General features: G+C 50.2%; 1 pseudogene across 1 annotated transcript in view; it reads left to right on the top strand.

The window, feature by feature from the left end:
- Positions 1-6,317: 6,317 nt before the first annotated feature.
- Positions 6,318-15,544, top strand: part of LOC307092536 (cytochrome b-c1 complex subunit 2, mitochondrial-like) — a 31,857-nt pseudogene continuing 22,630 nt past the window's right edge. The window contains exon 1 of the transcript in view: positions 6,318-6,446. The product of the transcript in view is annotated as a cytochrome b-c1 complex subunit 2, mitochondrial-like (transcript). The remainder of the gene's footprint in view (positions 6,447-15,544) is intronic.

The raw sequence follows: 15,544 nt of genomic DNA, 5'->3' as shown, positions 1-15,544 counted from the left end.
AAGTTTAACTTTGGCTGGGTACCTCAGTTGGTTAGAGTGTCATCCCAATATGCCAAGGTTGTGGGTTTGATTTCCCATCAGGGCACATATAAGAATATACCAATGAATGCATGAATAAGTGGAACAAGCCCTGGCTGAGTGGCTCAGGTGGTTGGAGTATCATCCTGTACACCAAAAGGTTGCGAGTTTGATTCTCAGTCAGGGCACATACCTGGGTTGCAGGTTTGATCTCTAGTAGGGGTACATAGGGTGTCAACTAATCAATATTTTTCTATCCTTTCCTCTCTCTAAAAATCAATAAACATATCCTGGGGTGAGGATTAAAAATACAAAGTGGGACAGCAGCAACAACAAAAGCCAATGTTTTTTCCTCTCCCTCTCTCTAAAATCAATAAATGAAAATTTAGAAATAAGAATTTTAAAAATGCTATAAATCAAGGGTCCCTATGACAGCCTCCTCAGGATAAATTAACTTGCTAGCGCTGTTGGCGGCAAAACCACACCAGTTGTTACTGGCGACTTGACCTTGGTTCAGAACCTTGGATTTTTATTTTGGCTAAGAAAAAAGTTCAAAGCCAAGGAACTCAAATCATAGTGAGTTCATTTAGAAAGTTAGGGAGGTAGACTAAGTAAGACAGATGGGCTGTGTGGGCTGAGGAAAGAAGTTATAGAGCCAAGAAGAGGGCCCTTGGAGCTTAGGAGGAAGAGAGTAAAGGTTTGTCCCTGGAAGAAGCAGGAAGTGGGTTAATGTGCTCCTGTGAAAGCAAGAGCTGCCTGGGTCTTTAGTTCTTTTTTTTATTTGTGGTCTCCACTGATTGGTTGGAGTCAGGGTATAGGGTCATGAGTCATTGCAGCCATTACATAGCCATGTCTGGCCTTTCTGCTTCTCTGGGCATGAAGCTGAAACACAATTGATGCCTGGAGATATAGATATAGGTATGGATATGGATATGGATATGGATATGGATATGGATATGGATATGGATGTGGATATAGACAGATATATACATACATATATTATTTAGAGAGAGGGAGAGAGAAACCTCAGTGGGTTGCCTTTCTCACCCACCCACCCTCCCCGACTGGGGATGGAACAAACCAAAAAACTGGGCATGTGACCTGATTGGGAATGGAACTGTAGACGTTTGGTGCACAGGATGGCGCTCAACCAACTGAGCCACACCTGCCAGGGTAAAAACTGCCCTCTTAAATTGAGAAGGCTAACCCCTATTTTGTAAAACTACTGTTTGGAATTCTCTGCTGTTTTCTTTAGACGGCCTCTTATTCTAAAAAAAATAACTTTGCTTTCTAGCCTGCTTTAGCCTGCTTGAATAATGAGGAAGATAAACTTCGCGGTCTGACCTTGTAGGCCAGAGACTAGATATGCCCATAATCTCAATGCCATGCCAGGTGCATTCTTTAATTGGATAGAACTGTGTTGTTTTCAAGGCCAGCAGCGAGATAACCACTAAGCACACATAGGGCTGGCTCTTTAATAAAAAGGGAAGTTCTGCTTGTAGCCTTGCTTAGAATTTGAATTCATTTTCTCTAAGGCCACCACGGTGACTAAAGTGTGACTCCAAACTCTCCGGCATTGTTTGATTGATTATTCCGGTTCTCTTAACAAAATAACACGTTAGAGAACCCCCCCCCCCAAATTAGCAAAAACAAGCTGTGTTACCAAACTTATTGACAGATACTCTACCAATTGTTGCTATTGAATTTCTCTGAATCTTTTTCTTTTCCTTAAATATTTTAAAAGACTATTTATTTATTTATTTATTTTAGAGAGAGAGGAAGAGAAATATTGCTGTAGAAGTGAAACAACATCCACTGCCCCCGGCGCACCTCCTGCTGGGAATCAAGCCCCAAACCAGGCCTGTGTCCTGACTGGGAATGGAACCAGTGACCTCTTGGTGCATAGGATGATGCTCAAGCCACTGTGCCACTCTGGCTGGGCTTGGAGGCCTTTTATTGCCCAACCAACTCAGCTATTATGTCCCTTGTATAGATTAATAAAGAAAGGAGTAATTTGGGGTTGGAGACAAGAGCACACAAATGCCTTTGCTATTGAAAAGAGAGAGAGAAATGATAAAAAGACACGAAGTAAACACACAGTGACAGACATGAGCAATACTATGACCACGGTGATGGTTTCAGTTTCATGCTTATGTCAAGACTCATCAAATGCTACAGTTGAAATGTGGTCTTTACTAATTAAAACGTTTGAAAAATGATTCAAAATGTCAAAATAAAATTGTGTATGTCCAACACTTCCTTTGGCATCTCTCTATTCAATCCAGGATCTCCTATCCTCTTGGAGGTCAAATCCTGTGTCAGTGACATCAAATATACCAAACAATGAAGGACTTTCACCAAAATATACAGAAATACTGACTGGGTCACAAAAGCTACACCCCAGGTCCATAGATGCCACGTTCCTTTACCTTTTATTTCCTGCCTGGGCACCCTGATCATCAGGTAAAGATCTGAGAGGGTACAGAAATCCACAAAACCCTTTGATTATTTCCAAGGACAGTGAGTTTAAGCACAGAAGACAAACATGCCTGGAGATCCTCTGAGGTGTGAACACACTGGTCCTGCAGTCTTTTCCACAGAAACGTTGCTGGACGCACCCAGAGAAGAGGCCGATTCCATCTAGCTGGCTGCAGGAGTCTCCAACCCCAATTAGGCTAGTGATTCTGTAGCAATCATGTTGTAGCCTCTATGGTCCTAAAGCCAGTGATCATCACCCATGGAATTGTAGACATTAAGACAGAAGACTCATTGAGAGATCTTAAAGAGCAATTCCCTTCAAATATACTGGCATAGCCCTGGCCTGTGTGACTGTGTTGTTAAGAGTGTCGGCCCTGGCTTCAATGTGTTTTGGGTTAGATTCCCAGTCAAGTGCACAACATTCTTTTTGAAAACAAGAAGTTCCACCAATTTCTGCCTGTTCTCTGGAAGGAGTGCCCTGAGGCCAGGTGAAAACAACACCCTGTGCACCCAGGAGGAAATCCAGCCTCTTTAGCACCTGCTGGTAAAGGGAAGCCTGTGACATTACAGAATGCAGCATTTTGTCTGTTTCACATTTCATATTCACGGCTCTCCCAGCACCACAGGGAGCTGTGGGAATGTCATCTGGGGGTGGCTCCCGGGGTGCCTGAAATCAGGGCCCACTTGCCCTTTCCAGAGGGGCTGAGTCAGGGACAGGTGACTCACCAGGAAAATAGATATTACATCACTGTGCCTGTGACCTGCAGTGAGGCCTCATGCCAGGATCTCCCTGAGAAAATTGAGCCCAGAGAATTCAGCCAATGGGGTTTCCAGTAGACTCCTGCTCACCCTGGGACCCTGAGCATCCTTTGCAGTGGGAACAACTGGGAACATGGGAGTGACTGAGGCAGCCCTGGTCTCCGTCCCCATGGGGCTCCACTAGTAGGTCCAGTAGAGATGCCAGACTCATCCCATACAGACATCCCAGAGGGGCAGCACAGAGATGGGGATGTAGAGGCAGCTTGTTGGGGACTGTGAATATGGGCGTTGAGTTTTCTACTGCACAGGTGCCTGCCCTGGATGACAGAAGGACACACGGGCACCACTGAAGATGAAGCAATGCTTATCTTTGATCCCAGGAGCAGCAACAACATTACCCTGAGGGGAAGGGCTCATGTCCATTTCTGTGTGAAGCAGGTATGAACAGGCATGAAGTGTGGAGGTTGACTTTGACTTTTTTTCCACTAGAGCCTGGGCCAAGGTCAGGTTCCTGCATGTGGGCGGGGGTGGAGGGTTTGTCCTTTGTTCTGCCACCAAGGGCGGCAAAATCAGCTCACATGTGCAGTGGGGCTCAAAGCTGTCAGTCACTCGAAAAATCAAATCTTCCTCTTCTATAGGGAGATGAATGGAGCTACTTGTAAGCAGCCTGTTTTACCCTTTGAGGAAGTGTGAGGATTCTAACCCAGGACTGTCTGACCCAAAACCCTCATCACTGTCGAGTCAGGGGCTCAAAGTGTCCATGGACTGGCCCTCGATGCCCATTTCACCAGCACAGCCTCCGAGACCCCCTGCCCTGCCCAGATCCCTCCATTTTCCACCCACGTCCTGACTCAGCTGCTACAGAGACCAGGATCCAAGCCCAAGAGGACGGGCTGTGCTGAGAGACCAACCCCAACTCTGCCCCAGGGAACCTGTTTCTCTCTACGTCTGGATGGTGTCCGGGCCAACCTTACACTCTTTTTGGAAGAGGCACCTAGAGGGTGCGGAGCCTACCTTGGATTCCCACAGGAAGCACCTGGGACTGAAGACGTGAGAGCTGAACCCTTTTATTTTTGGGGGAGGAGGGGGCAGTTAAGTCCGGAAAGGAAACTGCAAGTCTGAGCCTTTCCATTCTCATGTTTACTAAGTATCTGTACGTGACTCACTGGGAAAAAAATAGATGCTACATCATTTTGTCACTTATAGACAGTTCAAGAACAGATAGAATATCCCAGGAATGGTTCACATTCTATTTCCAATCAACTATTTTAATTTTTAAAGTATCTGCTTTGACAAACTCATTGGTTTTACAGCCTGAAAGAGTGTCATGACTCACAGTTTGGGGAATATTTCTTTAACCAGCAGGTGTAAGGGGCAGGGGGTCGGCCGGAGAGCAGGGAGAGGAGTGTGCTGCCCCCTCCCCTTGGGAGAGCACAGACATTTAGACTCTGGTATTTCTGCTTTCAGATGCCTCCTCCCAGGTCTCCTGCCTCCTGTCCACTCCCTCACAGGAGACAGACACTGGGATCTTCCACAGACTCAAATCTCACCACCTTCATCCCCTGTTTAGGACCCGGCTGTGGCTCCCAATGCACTTGGATAAAGTCCAGAATCCTCATCAAGGCCACAGGTGACTGACCCTGCCCCGCCCTCTGCTCTCCCAGGGCTGCATCCCACTGAAAGAGTCACAGTTCTTGCTCACTCTTAAAATCACAGCTCAGATGTGCCCTCCTCCAGGAAGCCACCCTTTGATGCCCTTGGTTCCCCTTCCCAGCCCTTCAAACTCTGGGTCATTATTGTTTGGGGTGGTCTGTGTACGCCAATGGACCTGAGAACCAGAGGGACAGGGCCTGGGACTGAGTCACCCCTGGGGAGCATCAACTAGCAAAGGGCTGGTGACAGAGCAGGTGCTCAGGGAATATTGAATGAATGAATTAATAAGTGAATGGATGAAGCAGTGGATGAATGAATGAAAGCACTGTGTCCAGGGTGTATCTAAGTCAACATGTCTGTCCTGACATACCGACTTTCTGGGAATTGGTGCCTGAAGCTCAAACCTCTCCTCCTCCAGGCAGCCTCCCTGTCCCCCCTGTAATGCTTTTGTTCAGCTGAAGTCTGGATCTCATAGGCTGGGGAGGCCTAAGGGCCCCTCCGTGCAGAATAAGCTCTCTGCATCAACTGATTATAGCATCATCTCCTCTGCTCCCCCATCCCACACACAGGGGCCCAATCCAGGCTAGAAATCTAGGCTGCTCTCATCCAGACCCAGCCTGGAGTGTGCCTGTTGGAACTGGGCACAGAGCTTTCTTAATTACTGATTTTAATAATGACTGATATTACTGATTTGGCTGCATCTTCTAGAACAAACATATTGCATCATGCAGCTAACACACGTTTTCAAAAGAAAGTGAAAGAAAAATTGGCAATAAAGTGTATCCTCAGCCTCCCTCGGGGGAGTGGCTCCCTCCTTCCTGATCCCCATAAACTAGGTTATGTGAATTTTACCACACATATAAAAATGAAGAGTAAGAACATTTGAATGGGTGCCTGTGTCCAGAGAGCAGAAGGAACTGTCCACACCACTGGTGCTGACCACTGTGATCGGTCTCTTTATTTCTGTTGCTGGAATGTTACTTTCTCTGTATCTTCACTTTAGAGTGTGATTCTGACACCCCTCCCCTCCGCCACCTGCTTGTGTGGAGTGTAGGCTGGTCTGTTCAACTAAATCTAAAACCCTTGATATATTTGTCCCTGAAACATCTCGTTCCCTTCTCACTGACAATAAAACACCACAACTGCGCCTGATTCTCAAGTGTCTTCCTTGAGGGCAAAGCATAAAGAGAGATGTAACAAGTGCTCCGCAGAAGGCACCCAAAGTGCCACCAGGATGGACTGGCCTGACTCCCTCAAGCCTCTGGGTTCAGGCATGTTTTTTTTTGGGGAGGATGACAATTTTCAACAGAAAACTTGAGAAGGATCAGAATGCATGTGAAGAGAGTAGGGAGAGAAACTCGGCTTTCTCTTAAGCAGGCAATGACCATGACTCAGAGCAATTCTGGGACATGAAGCTGCTAAGCAGAGCCAACTCGTCTCAAGATTTTATTCCTTCAAAGTTGCTTCTAAAGTGAAAGCCAGGACGGCCCCGCAGCAGAGGCTAGACATCCTCAGCCTCGAGTTGACCAAGTTACCAAGTGGCACAGTGACTGCTTCTCTGAAAACTATGCTCCTGCATCAAGAATTGGTTTGTTCCTTAAGACAGGCAGTGGGGCCCTAGCTGGTTTGGCTCAGTGGATAGAACGTCAGCCTGTGGACTGAAAGGTCCCGGGTTCGATTCCAGTCAAGGGCACATGCCTGGGTTGCGGGCTTGATCCCCAGTGTGGGGCATGCGGGAGGCAGCCGATCAATTACTCTCTCTCATCATTGATATTTCCATCTCTCGCTCTCTCTCCCTTCCTCCCTGAAATCAATAAAAATATATTTTTTAAAAATAAATAAAACAGGCAGTGGGTCCCAGGACTCGAACAACTTAGGAACCTCCCATTGGCTTCCTCGTGCATCCGGTCTGACTACAAAAGGAGCAGCATCTTTCACCACAACCCATGGAACTGAAGCAGCTGGTGGTCTCTTACGTGTGAATTCAACCAGGGAAAACATGGCCCACGCTGGGAGATCCCACCCCCATCTCCCTCTGAACATGCATCCTGAAGATCAAAGCCTTGGAGAGTCTATTGAAGGTGGTGAGATTTCCCTCACAGAACTTTACAGGCAAGTAATACTGATAATGCTGTTGGCCTCAACAACCAAGCTAAAATTCACATTCTCTCTCTTTCTCTCTCTCTACCTCCCCCCACATCTCTCCCACCTTCCTTCTTTCCCTCCTGACCTCCTTCTCATGAACGCCATGAAAATTATGGCCTTTGAATAGCCTGCTCACCCCATTCGTCACCTGCGTCTGAAACAAAATCTGGACCATCTGAGGTGCGAAGTGGACGTGTGCCCCTCAATAACGGACATGAATGAAGAGACAGGGGAGACCAGCAAGAGGGCCCTGGGGGAGTGAGTACAAGGTTCCTCCAGGGCCTTTCCCCTGGTTCTGTCTCATGAGCCACCCCTGAATCCTCCCCACTTACTTCCCCCTTTCCCCAACCTTGTTCAACCTGGAATTCCCAAGTGTAAAAACTCATCACTTTCACCTGAGTACCCTGAGCTGTGCTTCAGTGAGCAGCTCCTGGTCAGGGCTCTGAGGTCAGGGAGCTGAGATCACACCCCACCCCCCAACCCCAAGGATGTGAGAGGTTAGCAATGTGCAAAAGACAGTGGGAAAAGTAAGAGACTTAAAGGATGCAATGGAAAAGCTGTTTGTTGGACTCCTCCTGGAAAAGTAGGGGTGTCTCTGAGGCGTGTCCTGCTTGCTGAGGAGGCCCTGGAGCTGGGCATGAGTGGGAGGCATTTGGGGAAAGTCTCATGAGGGGGGGGGAATCCTGGCTCTCAAAGGATTCCATGGTGCCAGAGATGATGTCTGGGTCCTCCTAAGCCAAGGTTCCCGCGTGTCTCCACAGGCCTGGCCAGGAGGCAGGAGCCCCGATGACATCACCCGCCTGTATCAGAGATAAAAGCACCTGCTGGGAACTGCAGACCTTCTTCTGATTCCGCTGCAGCCAACCCAGAGCCATGACTCCCCGATGCTACATCCTGGGTAAGCAGGACCCAACCCCAATTCCCTCGGAGCCCAGCTCCAATCTCAGCCACCACCCCATCCCTACCTCAACCTACTTCTCCTCTTTAGCACCAGGCCTTACCCAATCCATCTCCCCAATATCATCTCCATCCACATCTCGGATTCGGCTTTGAAACTCATGCCCAATGCCACCCATACCCCACTTTCCCACTCCAAACCCAGTCTTCTAGACTTCCATAGGGGTCATCTCCATAGCAACCCAGTCAGCTGAGCCCCCTGAGTGACCCTTGGCTTCCTGCTCTCAACTCCTGCCCAGGAAACACCCACATTCCCCAGAACCTTAAACCCATTTCTCCCAAGAATCCTGCCAGCACCCCTCACATTCCACCGGTCCTGAGCCTCAGTCAGGACAGAGACCCTCTCAGCCCTTCCCCTGCCCCAGGCAGGGCTCCCTGAGGGGACCCATGGCTGCCCCATCAGCTGCACCTCATCCAGCTCCTCCCCACAGCTTTCTCCACCGCTCTCTGCACCATCACCCTCTGTTCACACGGAGCCCCAGGTGAGCCCAGGAGGGACAGGGACACTCGGGTGGTGGGTGGCTCCCAGAGGGCCCCCGCGTGGGCGCTGCCTGCCCTGCCATCTGGGCCACACCAGCTCTGTCTCCTCCAGTGTCCCCCACGGGTGCTCACCTGATGCTGTGCCAGTCACACTCAAGATGTGGGGACAAGTTCTATGACCCCCAGCAGCACTGTTGCTATGACGATGCTGTGGTGCCCTTGAGCAGCACTAGGAAGTGTGGAAACTGCACCTTCAGGGTCTGCTTCGAGCAGTGCTGTCCCTGGTCATTCAGACCCCAGGAAGCCTTCGTGGTAAAAGTGAGAGGCCAGGAGTGCTCCTTGGGCCCATCTTTGGATGACAGGGTTTGTTCCAGGTAAGGTCCTGTCCCCTTCACAGGAATAGGGCTTGTTGGGGACTGGGGAGGATGTGGAAACCCAGACTGCCCTGTTCTGGCTGTCCCCTACCCCTGTCCACCTGCTCTAGTCAATCTCTCCCTTTTTCTCTCCTTGTTTCTCCTTTAGTTTTATTTCCCTCTTATCCTCCTTGCTGTCCTCCTGTGTCTCTCTTTTCCACTCCCCTGTCCATAACCGTCTGTCCCTGCATTTCTGACCTTCTCTCTCCGCAGTGTCAGCTGACTGAGGACGGGTGACCAGATGACTGCGGATTCTGCTTCCTCCGTGAGCCTGGAGACGGGGCCCTGGTGCTGACTGAGCTCCAGGACTGAGGGGATATTTGGGGACAGGAGACGCTCAGAGTCAATGTGCCCGTCTGATGCTTGCTCCTCCAGCACTCTAACTCTGTCCTCAGTGGTGACGGTCCCTTTCCATGATTCTGGACAATCGTGAGAGAATGTTTAGCCTTTGGAGGTCCCAAGTACCCCAATGCCTACAGCTAATACCATGAGGCAGAACCCCATTACCTTCGACTCCTTTCTCACCTGGCACCAAACACACGGCACTTAATAAACTTTGCAGTTTTACCTGTTCTGTCCCGGCTCATGAACGGTTGGGAAGGGTCCTAAGTGGTGGACATGGGGTCCTCTCTCTGGCTCCCCGGGGTCACAAGGAATGTCCACGTTTCCCATGTAAGAACAACTGTCAGGTGTTCCCCAGGATCTGCGGGTTTCACGGAATAACAATTGCATCCCAGTCACCGGGATCCAGTTCTTGTTTCCACCCCACCAGGGCCTAGGACAGGGAGGGGGACGCGGCCCCAGGGAGGGAGGGGCTTTGGCGCTGCATCTGTCCCCCACCAGCTGCCTAGCCCAGTGGAGGGAGGTGAAGCCAGCACGCCCCCTGGCGGGAGGCGGGCGCAGGGCGGGCAGGCGCTATGAGTGGGAACCAGGGAGGAGCTCCCAGCGCTGGGGAAGGAAAAGGTGGCTCTCCTGCACCCCAACCCCAGGGCGGGGCTCTCCACGTGTCCCCCCCAGCCAGCGGGCTGAGTGTGGGAGGCCGGGACTCTCACGGGAAGAACTGACCTGCCTCCCAAAGACGGTCTGGGCGTCACCAAAGAGGTGCCAGCACTTCCCATTGGCTTTCACCCAAACGGCGGGTGGAAACTCCTCCCCGAGCTCCGGGGCTCACCCAGCCACAAACACGGGCGGGAACCGCAGTCAGAGGGGTCGGGCTCTGTGATGTCTGAGGTCAGACTTCCCTAGAGAGTCAGGGGTTCAGGGAGGAGGGGCATCCAGGACACCCGGTGGGGATCACAGGGGACCAGGCCACGCCCCTCAGTCTGTAGGGTGGTGACTGGGCCTGGACGGGGCATGTCCAGGACCCTGGACAGAGGTTGCCAATACCTTGTCCTCTCCAGATTCTCACTTCTGAAAGAAATGAAGACTATGTTCCGTGTACTAATCTTATTTGTAAACAATCATATGCAAATTGGACAGAAAAGGCAGGGACTTCTGGGTCACTGAGTGGGGTCTCCCCAAACCGGGCTCAGAGGAACCTGCCCCTCCCTCATGAGGCTGTAAATATAAGCAGCTGGGGAAGGAACAACATCCAAAGCAAAGCTCCTCCCCATCCTCAGCCTTGTCTCCCTCTCCTCTAAGACACACTAGCAACAGTGTCAGTGTGACCTTCCAGAAGGTTCTGTGCCTGGAAGAGCATGTGTGCAGGGACATGATGGGGCAGCAGGTGCTGGGGGAGGAGGAACGGTGCAGCTGGACTGCCCGGGGCAGACGCTGCCCCTGCTCTCACGTGTGTGATTCTGGGAGTGATGAGTGCCCCTGTGCCTCAGTTTCCCCATTTGTAAAATGGCCATGAAAACCAGATCAAATGAATCGATATGTGTAAAGGATTTCAAAACATGCCTGGAGTATATGAAGCGTGTCCGTGCTTGTTGAAAAGTAAACATTTTTTCTCTGTTTTAGCTTACATGTATACATAACTTTAATTGTTTTGCTTTTTTAACATAAAAATAGTTTAGAAATATTTCTTGTAAGGACCCATAGATTCATCTTAAACTTTCTAATGGCAGAAAATGAGTGCAGTGCCTGAATGTCTAAAGATTATAATCCAATGTCTTTTTTAATAATATATTTCAAATACTCTACTTACATGGAAAATGTTCACATCATAATGTTCAAGGGGAAAAAACTAAGATACATAATTGCATACACCATTATCTCACTGTGGGGTTTTTCCCCATTGATTTTAGAGAGAGGATAAGGGAGGAAAAAGAGGGAAGGAGACAGAAGAGGAAGATTTATAGTTCCACCTATTTATGCATTCATTGGTTGATTCTTGTATGTGTGCTAATTTAGGACCAAACACGAAACCTTGGCAAGTTGGGAGCACGTTGTAGCCAACTGAACCACTCAGCCAGCACAGCCCAGTTTTAAAAAACTCCTGCACAGGTGCTTCTGGTAACTCGGGGTTTTTTTTAGGGCCAGCAAATCAAAGAGGCTGTCTGACTCCACAGTATTTCAATGACAGCCATGTAGCTAATAAATCTACGGCTGTCCTCTTTTTCCAGTGCATACTTTTAATCTTTTATCATTAATATTTTAAAGTAAAATTCACCTAACAGAAGTTCTGATTGAATTATTTTAATCAGTGAGTTTTAAATGTCTATCCTATATAATAAAAGCCTAATATGCAAATCGACCAAAAGGCAGAACAACTGGTCGCTATTACATGCATTAACCACCAGGGGGCAGATGCTTAATGCAGGAGCTGCCCCCTGGTGGTCAGTGCACTTCCACAGGGGGAGTGCCGCTCAGCCAGAAGCCAGGCTCATGGCTGGTGAGTCTAGCAGCTGTGGCAGGAACCTCTCCTGCCTCTGCAGCAGGGCTAAGGAGCAGCCAGCAGGTGGGCAGTAAGGAGCGAGGGGTCCCAGACTGCAAGAGGGATCCCAGACTGTGAGAGGGCACAGGCCGGGCTGAGGGACCCCCCGCCCCCAACCCAGTGCAAGAATTCTGTGCATCAGGCCTCTAGTGTATTTATAATGTTGTGTCACCACCACCACTAATTCCAAAACATTCCCATCAGCCCAAAAAGAAAGCCGAACCCATTAGCAGTCACCCCCATGACCCTCTCCCCTGCCCCTTCACATCCACTGATCTGCTTTCTGTCTCTATGGATTTGCCTAATCTGGACGATTCATTTAAATGGGCTCATATGCTGGGTGACCATTTGTGTCTTTCTGTAGTGTAAGGTTCTCAAGGTTCATCCATGATGTCACATGAATCAGTGTTCCACTTCTTTTAGTGACAATAATATTCCATCGTATGGACACACCACATCTTGTTCATTCATTGTGGTGCAAGTGCCTGGCATTAGTGTTCTGACTGTAATGTTAATGATGGTCATTGCAAATGTCACCCAAATCACAGACAGTCATCTACAAGGAACAATTGCCACATGTTGGATGCAGCTACCAGCAAAACAAGCAGATAAGGAACCAGCAGGCTCACACCCATGAGGATCCCCTTTAGAAAGTCCTGGGCAACCAGATAACTGACAGTTTGGTGACCCGTGTGCCTCCCTTCCTGTGCCCTAATTCCTGCTCTTATTGCTTTAAATTCCCCAATAAACAGTGAACCCTCCAAACACCAGACACCCCACCCCTGGACCTGATAAAGGCAGGTCCGCAGGTCCACCCTCCTCCCCTCTCTCCACTCGCTGTGTGGCCCTCTGGCCTGCCGTGTGTCCTCCAGCATCTGTGAGTAATAAATCCTGTTCTTAAGATTCTCTAATGGCTCGTGCGGAGGTGCATCCTGCAATCATAATAACTCCGAGGGCTGGTCCAGCCACAACAGGACTGCAGTCCAGGAAATGCCTGTGGGTCTCACCAAAAGGACAAATGGCCCAGGCCAGGGCCCCAGGCATTCCTACCCTGTGGCATCCACAGCGGAGACCCCCACATCACCATTCACCAGCTTATAGACATTTGGGTCCTTTCCCACTTGAGGCTTCTAAGGATAATTGTGCTATGAATACACACTTGTACCCGTGGGTGTGAAGAGGTTTGTGGTTTTGATTCACTTTCCCTAATGACTCAGCATGTCGAGCATCTCTTCATGGGTTCAGTGTCTGTATGTCTTCTTTGGGGAAATGTCTTCAAATCCTTTGCCCACCTTTTCATTGGTTGTTTGGCTTTTTATTGTTGACTGGTAAGAGTTCTTACTAAATTCTGGATACAACTCCCTTGTCAGGCATATGATTTGCAAATATTTTCTTTCATACTGGGAGTTGTCTTCTCACTTTCTATTTTTGTACATAAATATTTTTATTGATTTCCAGCTGGAAGGGAGAAGGACAGAGAGATAGAAACATCGATGAGAGACACACATTGATCGGCTGCCTCCTGCACACCCCCTACTGTGGGTCAAGCCTGCAACCCGGGCATGTGCCCTGAATGAGAATCAAATCTGGAACCTCTTGGTCCAGGGGAAGACGCTCCGTGCACTAAGCTACACCAGCTGGGCTCACTTTCTTGGTGGTGGTGGTGGTGGTGGTGGTGGTGGTGGTGGTGGTGTGTGTGTTTAATATATTTTTATTGATTTCAGCGAGGAAGGAAGAGGGAGAGAGAGATAGAAACATCAGTGGTGAGAGAGAATCATTGATCGGCTGCCTCCTGCATGCCTCCCACTGGGAATCGAGCCCACAACCCAGGCCTGTGCCCCTGACCAGAATGGAACCTGGGAACCTTCAGTCCGCAGGCCAACGTTCTATTCACCGAGCCAAATTGGCAAGGGCTTGGTGGTGCTTTTCGAAGTGAAAGCTTTAACTTTGATGGGTTCCGATGGCTCCTCCTCCCTGTCCAGGCAGCACTGCTACACTCCTCATGCTCACCGACAGGCCTGAGAGGATGCAAGGGACACACTCAAGGCCATCATCTCCCTGTCCTCTCCACTATCACCGTCACCTCCTACTTGTATTTCCTTATGTCCCTCTGGGAGGAGGGAGTTGAAATCTCTTTTGGACAGAGCTGGGTCTTAGTTCAGTTTATAGTGAGGGTGGACATCATCTGAACTTGGGCATAATGTGCCACCTCAAAGACCCGTGTCCATGGACGGGACCCTGGGTCACCCCAGGGTCCCCACCACACCTGGTATCTAATTGTGGTGCCCCATCCACAGGGAAGGGATGGCTCATGCCCTTGGGGACTTCTCTATGCTTTTGCTGCACAGACTCTAGTTTTTAAATGTTTGAAGTGAGCCTGCACATCCACCTGCCAGGGAACTGGTCAGCCTCCTTCGAAAAGCAAGGAAGGGTCTGGCGTGCCCATCCAGGTCGGGGTCCCCTACCACCTGTTGCAGGTAGCAGGGATCGGGCCAGAAACCCTGAAGTTGGACTGGGGGCTCCCTGTTGGCTGTGGCAGGCGGAGCAGGCGGCCTGTGCAGGCTGGCATGTGGCACTGGAGTCCCAGCCCCTCCTGCTCAGTGACGTCCTGCTCACCGGCCTCTTTCCCCCTTTGCTGGTGCTCCACCCAACTCCTGCTTCCCCTGGGAGAGCCTTCTGGGGACCAAGGAGATAACCACCTCCTGCTGCCAGGATGAGGCTCAGCCTAGTTGGTCCTGGACAAACGGGGAAGCCAGGGAGGAGGCTGATGGCAGGAAGAATGCCCATTTCCTGGTCCAGGGCATGGACCTGCGCTGCTGGCTCGATCCCCTCCCAGGTGGGTGGGAGTGCAGGAAGCAAGCAATGGATGGGTCTCTCTCACATCCATGTCTCTTTCTCCCTCTCACTCCCTCCTTGGGTTGAGGATTAAGAAAGAAAAATAAAATGTTAATTGTCTCTTAAATAGGTGTTAGGACATTCAGGCCATGTTTAAATATTTCTCACCAAGGAAACTCCAGGCCCACTGGCATCCTTGGTGAGCTCTTACAAAGGCTTAAGAATAACACTGAGACAGGCAGGCTGCTCCCCTCAGCCCTCCCTCCCCTCAGGACAAACAGCCAACCAGGGGCTGCAGGGAAGGAGCCTGCCCTCTCCAAGTTCACTTCAGGGGCTGAGCTCCTCGTGCAACAAACACCGTCCTTTTGGTGACCGCCCCTCATTTAAATACTGAAACCACCCCCCTGGGCGGGGATGTAACATGCTAATAGGACGTGCCGGGCAGGAAGGAGCATGTAGTCACACTGCAAGTGCCCACAGCGCCTGCTCTACATACTTGGCAGTCACTGTTCCCGCCTGAGCCTCTTCACCGTTCTCCCCAGGCTCTGCCGGGAAGCAGCTGTCGCCTCTCCCTTTGCGGTGCTGGCTTCTGGGGCAGGAGCTTAAATAAACCTTTATCTACGTCAGTTTCGGGTGACACCCCCCCACCCCTTGATTTCTATCCTGGAAGATTGCCAGAACCCAGGGCACTCATAACCAAACAGCAATCTTATACAAACTGTAGCAGAACATGGAACGTGTTTCCTAAGGCCCGCATAAACCTGATGCCCCCCAACACCCACCTGCCTCCCTGCCAACCCCCACATTCCTCACCCCATCCGGCAGCCCCTCAGACACCCACTTCCATCCATGGGCCCACAGACACTCACCATCACCCTCCATGGCTCCCATGTCCTGCTGCCCCAAGGCTCTCTCTTTCCCGAAACAT

Source organism: Cnephaeus nilssonii (genome assembly GCF_951640355.1).
Source record: "Cnephaeus nilssonii genome assembly, chromosome: 20".
In the NCBI taxonomy this organism is placed as follows: domain Eukaryota; kingdom Metazoa; phylum Chordata; class Mammalia; order Chiroptera; family Vespertilionidae; genus Cnephaeus; species Cnephaeus nilssonii.
Note: the sequence above shows the minus strand (reverse complement) of the source record. Positions and strands in the feature narration are given on the sequence as shown.